We start from the raw sequence: 8,864 nt of genomic DNA on the forward strand, positions 1-8,864 counted from the left end.
AGATTGTTTCTGTTGTAATATTTATGTCTTTGATCCATTTTTATTTCATTTTGGTGCATGGTGATATATAGGGGTCTAGGTTCATTCTTCTGCATGTATATAACCAGTTATTACAAATATTCTCTTAAGAAAATTCTTATATTCTCTTGAGAAAATTTTACCTCCAAATTTTAGGCTAGAAAAATCACTGAAAAAGAAACAATACATGACATTTTAGATTTCTGATACATATATTGAGAATCAAATACAAATTTAAGGTGTCTATGAACTTTTCCTCAACACAACAAATTATGAAAGAAAAATCTAAAATATGCCTAATTCTGACAAAGAAGCAGAGGAACTAGACCTCTCATACATTATTAGTAAGATTGTAAAATGGACAGCCAATCTGTAAAACAGTTTGTCTGTTTCTTAGAAAACTAGACGTACACCATGTAAGGCAGCAGTCATACTAGTGGGCATTTATCTCAGAGAAATGAAACTTACATCAACACAAAAATCTGTATATGTTTGTAATAGCCAGTAACTGGAAAGAACCCAAATGTCCGGTGCTAGCTGAATGTTTAAACAAAGTGTAATACATCCATACTATGAAATTCTACTCATTTGGAGAAAAAGAGTGAACTGTTGATTTATGCAGCAACTTGGGGTAAAAACTCAAAAGACATTATACTATATGATTCGTTGTATAAAACAGTCTCAAAATATTGAATATATAGGGCTGGAGAATAAATTTGTGGTTGCTAAGGATTAAAGGTAATATGGTAAAAAGGGGTAGAGTGATTATAAAATTACAAAGGAGATGTTTGTGGTGAAGGACTAGTTGTGCATTGTGGTTGTGATGATGGGTACATGAATCTACACATGAAAATATGGCATAGTGATCTGTATTTTACTTTTTGGCTTTGTTACCTACAGTCAACAGCAGTATAAAAAATACTACATGAAAAATTCATAAGGTTTCAGTTGTCTGAAATCTCATGCCATCCCTCTCTTTTTTGCCCAAGACAGGAATCATGTATTTGTCCATCATAGCCACAGTGTATCCTCTTCCCATCCGTTGGTCACTCTGAGTTACCAGAAGTTATTATTAGATGGGCTGTTGTTATGGTTTGAATCTGGATGTTCTCCTAAAACCTCAAGTACTCGTATGTGGGGAGTTCCGAAGGTGGTGGATTAGGGTGTGTGAATGTGGAGTAAGGTGTGTAGATGATGGAAGCCCCATTCTGGGTGTGAGTGGCACCAATCAATAGGCTAGGAGCCTGGCTGGAATGTAAAGAGACAGAAAGTAGGCAGGCCTGCTGCTGTTGCTTTGCTGCCTCCTGCCTGCTCTACTATGGACTGTTTCTCCTCCGTGATACCCCTCTGCCATGCCTCCCTGCTTGGGAGCCAGCCAACTATGGACTGAAATCTCTATAAACTGTGAGCCAAAATAACTCCTTTAACTTGTGGGTGTCAGGTATTTTGTCTCAGCAGAGAGAAAAGTGACTAAGACAGACTGTCTCAGAATCAGTGGTTATATTCAAATAACCCTTAATTCACTTAATAACAGCTCCTAAGCATAAGACTAATGATGCTGGCAGCTTGGACATGCCAAAGTCAAGCCACTAAATGCTTCCTTTAAGTGAACAGGTAAAAACTCTTAAGGAAAAAAGAATCATGCTGAGGTCAGTAAGACCTACAGTACAATTAGATATTTTGGAAGAGACCACATTCACAAAATTTTTATCATAGTATATTGTTATGATGTTCTATTTTATTATTAGTTATTGTTTTAAATCTCTTACTTCCTTGATTTATAAATTAAACTTCATTGTAGATATGTATTCTAGGAAAAAATAGTATACATATAGGGTTTGTTATTATACAGTTCATTATATCTGAAATTTTAGGCATCCACTGAAGTTTCATAGAACATATAGTTCCTATCCCGCAGATAAGGAGGGCTACTATGTGCACATTATATTGATGTCCATCTCCTGATTATGTTGTTGTATCATTGTTATATAAGATGTAACCATTAAGACCATAGTGAAGAGTACACAGGAACTCTCTGCTCAGTTTTTGAACCTTTTTGAGAATCGATAATACAGGTTTTAAAAACATTTTCTTAAATTATTACCCAGTTTGTCATTTCCTAGAATGGTAGTTCTTAAATTTTTCCATCTCAGGATTTCTTTATAATCTTAAAAATGAACAATGGATTCAAAGACCATTTTTTTACTTAGGCTACATTAAAATATTTATTTAAATTAGTAATACTAACTTTCATATAGACATAAATGGTACCTTTTATTAAAGACAGTTGTGAGGCAAATGCATTTTTTTTTTTTGAGACAGGGTCTTTCTTTATTTTAAAAATAAAAGGAGGAAAACATTAACAGACAGACAACCTTTTACAAAATAGCAAGAGAACAGTACAAACAATACAGAGTAAAGTGAGACAGGGTCTTGCTATGTAGTTTAGGCTGGCCTTGAACTTGCTTATGTAGCCCAGGCTGGCCTGGAACCCTCGGCAATCCTCCTATCTCAGCCATCCTCCTATCTCAGCCATCCTCCTGTCTCAGCCTCCCAAGTACTGAGATTACAGGTGTGCACCACCATGCCAGCATTATTTTAAATTTATAAAAATCCATATTAACTTTCTAATGTCTACTTCTGCATTATAATCATATAATACATTATAGCTTTTTAAAAACACACTAGAAGCATTCAGAACAAATTCAGTTAATCTCTAAAAAATTTTTTTACCCTAAACCTATCATCTTAGCAAATTCTATTACTCATCGGATCTATGACTGACAGGTTATGTAACCTCTGGAAAATACCACTATATGTTCATAACAGAATGAAGATGAGAAGGACAAATAACATTTTGGTGTTACTATAAAAATATGTTGACCTCATGGAGTCCCTAAAAGGGTCTCGTAGTGGTGTTCGGACCATGCTCTGACAATCATTGCCCCAGAGTACAATGTGAACTTCTAGAAAGTGATGTAGCTCTCTTTATTTTTTTAAAATCTGTAATTTGCCTACCCCCGTTAAATTCTTTTTTTTTTTTTCCTTTGGTTTTTCTCCAGTACCGGAAACCGAACTCACGACCTTGTGCTTGCCAGGCAGGCGCTTTGCTAAATCCCCAGCCCCCTACCCCCATTAAATTCTTAAAGCATTTTCTTTTTAGGTTAGCAAAGAACTTTTCAGTACTTCAGTAAATTGTATGAAAGAAAGAAAAACTTCAAATTGTAGAGTTTATTGAAAAACTACTTTAAGATAATACATGTTGCCTTAAAAGACATTGAACAAATCAGTTTTTATTTGGCATTCAAAATCAGAACCCTTTCTAATGGCTTCCTCTGAAGGGTTCTTCTTCAGTTTAATTTTACTTCAGTGTTACACTTTTTTAAAAAAAAAAGTATATTGGGCATTCAGGACTCTTGCCACTTCTTGAATATGTATTTTTGAACCTGGAAATATGTCATAAGGTGACAGAGTACAGTTGTGGAGATAAATTTTAGCAATATATGTTGGCTGCTTGTTCCACAGCTTGTTTTTATTATAATATTGAGGAGAACTGATGTATCTTTAAATTTAAGTATTAGAATGGAAGAGTCTATTTGCTCCTAGTTGGGAAAGATTCTTTTAAAAACTATGGACCTGATGGAAAAAAAAACTTATGGACTACATTGGCCAGCAAATATATAAACTCCAGGAGTGCATAAGTTACAAGATTGTTTTTTCAGTGGATTTACTACAAAATTCACAACTTCCCACCCATTGGGACACCTCTAATGCATGAGAAGTCTAGAGAAGGACTTTTCAAATGGAGAAAGATAAGCTCTCGACATATGCATTATCCTATAAATAGTATATATTTATTACAAAGCTAAAACCTAAAAATATTTATGAAAAGCAAGTAATGTCTTTTGAAAGGTCATCATTTTATATAAAGTGACCTCTGCTCATTTTGACTGTCTTTGTTTTTTTGGTTTTTTTTTTTTTGGTTTCGGTTTTTCTCCGGTATCGGGAACCGAACTCATGACCTTGCACTTGCCAGGCAGGCGCTTTGCCGCTGAGCTAAATCCCCAGCCCCCTGTCTTTGTTATTGTAAAGCCAGTGCTGTACACTGAGTTAATGTGTTACACTCATAAGTTGTTTTTGTGTGCAATGTTTTTTGCTTTTACATAAATTTATGTAGTTTTTATTAAGTGTATAAAATGTTTAAGGATTTCTAATACTGTTCATTAGTTTTATTGTATTGTCTGACTGAAGTACTGCTTTAATTTATACAAAGACCTTATTTCATGGTTATAGGGTATAAAAAGAATTCTTAGAGTATTTGGTATTTTTTCTGATTGCTACTTCTTAGTGCTTTAACCTGGAAGCTTTAATTTTAGATCACCAGTTTCTATTTTATATTGTTTATTTCAGATTTTAATGTAGATATGATCCCTTATTTGGACCATTAAAAGTTTATGTTCTGTCACATTGTTGCAGTAGATAGAAAAATCAAAATTGGCCCATTCTTTGCTAGAATTATTACTTTGGATTTAGAGCATTTGATGTAAAATGGGAGAAATCGTCTTGTTTTACCTCAGAAACCCCAGAACATACAAAGAGGTCTCCTTTTCTGGCCTGCCACAAGGCCTTCTTTCCAAGCCTTTCCTGGTAGATATCAAATGTGATATGCTAAGAATCTACACTGAGTGATTAAAGTGTACATATCAAGGAAGTTAGTTGCATTTCTCTCTGGCAGACGTGATATTTGTACTCTTGTATATGCGTTGAAGGGTGATATATTTGCAGGTAAAAGTAAATGCATCCACTCTGGAAACTACTTGTCTAGAGTAAATGAAATGTTTTCATCTAATATTTGTTCAAGATGTTTATTTTTATAAAAAGGAATGTTTTATGATGTTAATACTTTGTGAATTTAGTTCTGTAATATGAGAACTAATTTATGTAATATTTGTTCAGTTATGAATAAAGTTCTCCTTAACTGGACATGTTTTTCCAAGGGTAGACAGGAAAGAACAGTCCACACCATCTTGTCTGCACCTGGAATCTCCCACTTAATTCTACTATTGTGGGAAAAATTGAATCAACAGGAGCTCAAGAGAAGAAAGAAATTTTATTGACATTAGTGGATCTCAGAGGAGTAATCTCCAAAGTCTGAGGTGAGGTTTACAGAAAATTTTTCTTCTTACAAGTTGGCAAACAGAAGTTCCGCAGACCAGATAAGCTTTTGTTGAAGGCCGTGGTACCATGGGTATCTTGTGGTGAGCATAGTTGTGTGTAGCAAAGTTGTTTTAGCACATTCACAGATGTTTCAGTTTGATGACAAATCATATGATTTAGCTGAGTTCAGTGGCAGAGAACAGAATGACTGCAACTTTATTAAATAAAATGGCTGCAGTTAGGTCAGGATTTCTGCTTCACTATGGTAAATCTGTTGACAATTTCCTTGAAATCATGCAAACCTGACTAAATCAGGTATGTTCTTAAACTTTCATTTCTGTAACCCTTTTACCTATGAAGTATAAAAATCAGCCAATGTCATTGAATATGTGCTTAAAGCCTAATAAATGGCTCCATATTATTTCATTGTATGACTGAAGCATTACATCTAGCCAGTCTTCTATAACTGAACATTTAACTCCAAAGGTGTTTTTAGCCTCCACATTTTTTCATTTATTTTTACAATTGAAATCGGAAACCTACTTTTAATTAGGAAATGAAAATGTTAAAGACTTAGAATTAAGTGATTCACAATAGTATTTATAGCCAGGCGTGGTGGTTACAAGATCCTATAATCCCAGCATTCAGGAGGCTGAAGCAGGAGGATTTCTACAAGTTTCAAGACAGTTTGGATTACATAGTGAGTTTGGGGCCACTCTGAACTACATAGTGAGACCCTATCTCAAAAAAAAAGTATATCCCTTGTGAGTTAAAATATACCTGCACATGGAACAGAATTCGGTGCAAGGAGCCAGTGTCCTACTGGTTGATGTCATAACAGCCTGTGTCATCAGTGTTGGAGCTGGTAGATTCTAGTTCTGGCGGAACACTGCTCATCCAAACACAAACTCTTTAACCACAGACCATAATTATTCCTAACAAAGAAGGTCGGATTCTCTTCCTCAGAGTACAGGTTTGAGAAATTCCTGACAAAATATCCAGTACCCTAAAAGTACCCAAAATATCAAGTACCCTAAAAGTTTTTCTTATTTCTTTCCACAGTAGTTCTTAATCCAGCTCTGGATGGTTTAACAGTAGTAAGTATACTTGGCTAACAGTTTATTCTCTCCTGGCTCACTGCTCCACAATTTTACTATGTAAATGGAACAAATTGCTTATTCCAGACAAATCTGATTTTCTGGGAAGGTGCATTTAGGAGGAAGACCTGTGGTCTACAGAAAGACAGAATGAGGGACAAGAAGCTCCTGGAGATGCTGGTTCCTGGTCTGTGCAGACCACTTCCCAACTCAGCCAGGACAAGGGGTTGCCTAGAAGCTTCCAGAATCCCCTTTACCCTGAAATGGCCTGATCCAGTTGTCAGTGGGAGAACTGAAAACTTTTTTCCCTAAAATATTTAACAAAGTAGTTTTGCATTCTTTGTATTGTCTAACAGTTACATTTTGAAAAAAGTCCTTATTCCCGTAAAATATTTTTAAACCTACTGTACACTTAGGGGTCAGTTCTGACTGTGAGCATGTACCTAGTTAAAGAGGTGCAGGTGTTAGGAGTAAAACCAGTAGCTCCAATGTAAGCCCATTTATTATTTAAGGACATATCTCTGCCTGTGAAAGAAAGATTCTTTCTACTGACCTGGTCTCCTCTCTGGATTTTGTATCTCAGTCCATTTTCATACAGAAATAAACCTCTTTACCCATCTTGGGCCAGCTTAGGGATCTCTGAAAGCAAAGAATCTGCCCATGGTTGTGGAGAAGGGTTGTGAGGTTAGGGGAAGCCACCTTCACTGCCTACCTGTACCTCTCTGCCTAGGTATAAAAGATGTTTGACCTCGATACAAAGACTATAATCTACATTGGTGGCAGCTTACTGATCGTTGCAGTTATACTGATTGCTGTTGCCACTAGTCTTTTCTTCAAAGTCACCAAAGTGCTGAAGTGAGTCGTGGGGACAAGAGTGAACAATGCTTCCTCAAATGGGAGACCTGGTGCTCTGCTTGAGCAGGGTCATTCCTTATTACTGGGGCTACACTGTGGTTGAGGTCAAGAACCACAGGCGGGTTTGAAAAGGCGAAGACAGGTGGGTACAGAATCTTGGGGTTTGTTTCCTTCTGGCTCGAGGCTCTGACCTGGGAAGTAGAATATTTTCTACTTGAGGCTGTGTGTGTCAGCACCACTTTGGTGGCACTTGACCTCACTGGGTTTACCATTAGATATTTATTAGTCCCTTGGCAGAATTTCGCCTAGTCCCAGGTGCTAGAGACAGGACAATCCCAGGGGATGCTATGGGAATGAGCTTGGGACGGGCCACACTGACCTCCTCTTGTCCAACTTAGGAGCTCCCAAGCCTCTTCCCACATTCATACCTCGTGGCCTTAGGGACAGTGAGGTGGGCCTATAGGACAAAGGCCCTATAGAAGACAGCTTACAAGGAAAAGTAGGTCAGGCAAGTTTGGAGAGAGGATCCTTAAGTATGGGAGAAACTAGCTCTCAGCCTCCATGGTGTCCCCATTGTAAGGAATTACATAGTAGGGCCCCTTCCCCCTTATTCCTACAGCAACCATGTGGGTGATCCCTACTTGCAATTCATCCCCCGCCCCTTTTGCAACCTGAGTTTACATGTACAGCAGTTGTAGGAGAGAAAGTGATGAGAGAGGAACTCAGCATAGGAGCAGAAGACCTTTAATCCAGGACTGGTGTCACGTGTGTGGTTGGCTGCAGCCCTGAACTTCCCAGAGAGCCCTGACAATTGTGAAAAAAAAAAAAAAAAAAAGCCACTGGAAAGAAAACTTGCAAGCTCATGCCTTGTGTATGTCTTTTCTTAAGAGCAGCAAAAGTACTTCATTGTGAAGCCATCAACACCAAGGACAAGGTCATCCTGGCTGGAGCCTCCACGACTGAGTATCGTCCCACTGTTTCGCCCTGTGATGAATGTAAAATGTATGCAGATCCCTTGCCACCTTGCTTTTGTGAGATAAATGAGGGATTCTAATGTGGGATTGGTGGACACAAAAGTCTTCATAAGCGATATTTCTTAGTAGAATGTTTTGTTACTCAAGTCACGTTCTACGCCATTTATAGTCTTGTGTCCTCTCACATGACATTTATGTATTTTTGATTACATTGCAATAATGAAAATAATCCTTTCTACCTCTAGTTGTTATGCCTTTTATTTAAATTTTTTGCAGTACCAGACTGGGACTTATGGCAACTAGTTTGTAATATAATATTGCAATAGAAGCATGGGAGGGTATAAAATAAACAGTTTAACAAGAGGGGATATTGTTGTGATAGATCCATGAGATAAAAAATAAAAAGCACTTGAGCCAAGCATTGTGCTGCATGCCTGTGATCCCAGCTACTCAGGAGGTTGAGGCAGGAAGCCTGCAAATATGAGACCCTCAACTTAGCAAGACATTGGACAACTTAGCAAGACCATGTCTCAAAATAAAAACAGTTGGGGATATAGCTCAGTCTAGCATGTGTGAGATCCTGAGTTTAATCTCCAACACACACACATACACACACACAGCATAAGTTTAGACAGGCTTTCTAGCAGTCTGGGCAGAAACGTGCTATCTCTTAATGAGATGAACTTTCCCCTGGTGCTAAATACTGCTTGCATTTTATTTCATGGAGCCCTCTCTCTGAGACACTTTAAGAAATACATTCCTT

The 8,864-nt window shown here is 37.4% G+C and overlaps 1 long non-coding RNA gene across 2 annotated transcripts; it reads left to right on the forward strand.

Annotated features, from left to right (window-relative positions):
- Positions 1-5,884: 5,884 nt before the first annotated feature.
- On the forward strand, positions 5,885-8,345 carry LOC102023906. Of its 2 annotated transcripts, none has more exons than XR_001230815.1 (4): positions 5,885-6,148; positions 6,238-6,272; positions 7,003-7,269; positions 8,016-8,345. It is a non-coding gene; the product is annotated as an uncharacterized LOC102023906 (long non-coding RNA). The 2 variants fall into 2 exon arrangements; XR_263650.2 differs by having other exon boundaries at positions 5,896-6,148; positions 7,003-7,127.
- Positions 8,346-8,864: the final 519 nt, after the last annotated feature.

Source organism: Chinchilla lanigera, unplaced genomic scaffold (assembly GCF_000276665.1).
Source record: "Chinchilla lanigera isolate Chin_1 unplaced genomic scaffold, ChiLan1.0 scaffold00076, whole genome shotgun sequence".
Lineage (NCBI taxonomy): Eukaryota > Metazoa > Chordata > Mammalia > Rodentia > Chinchillidae > Chinchilla > Chinchilla lanigera.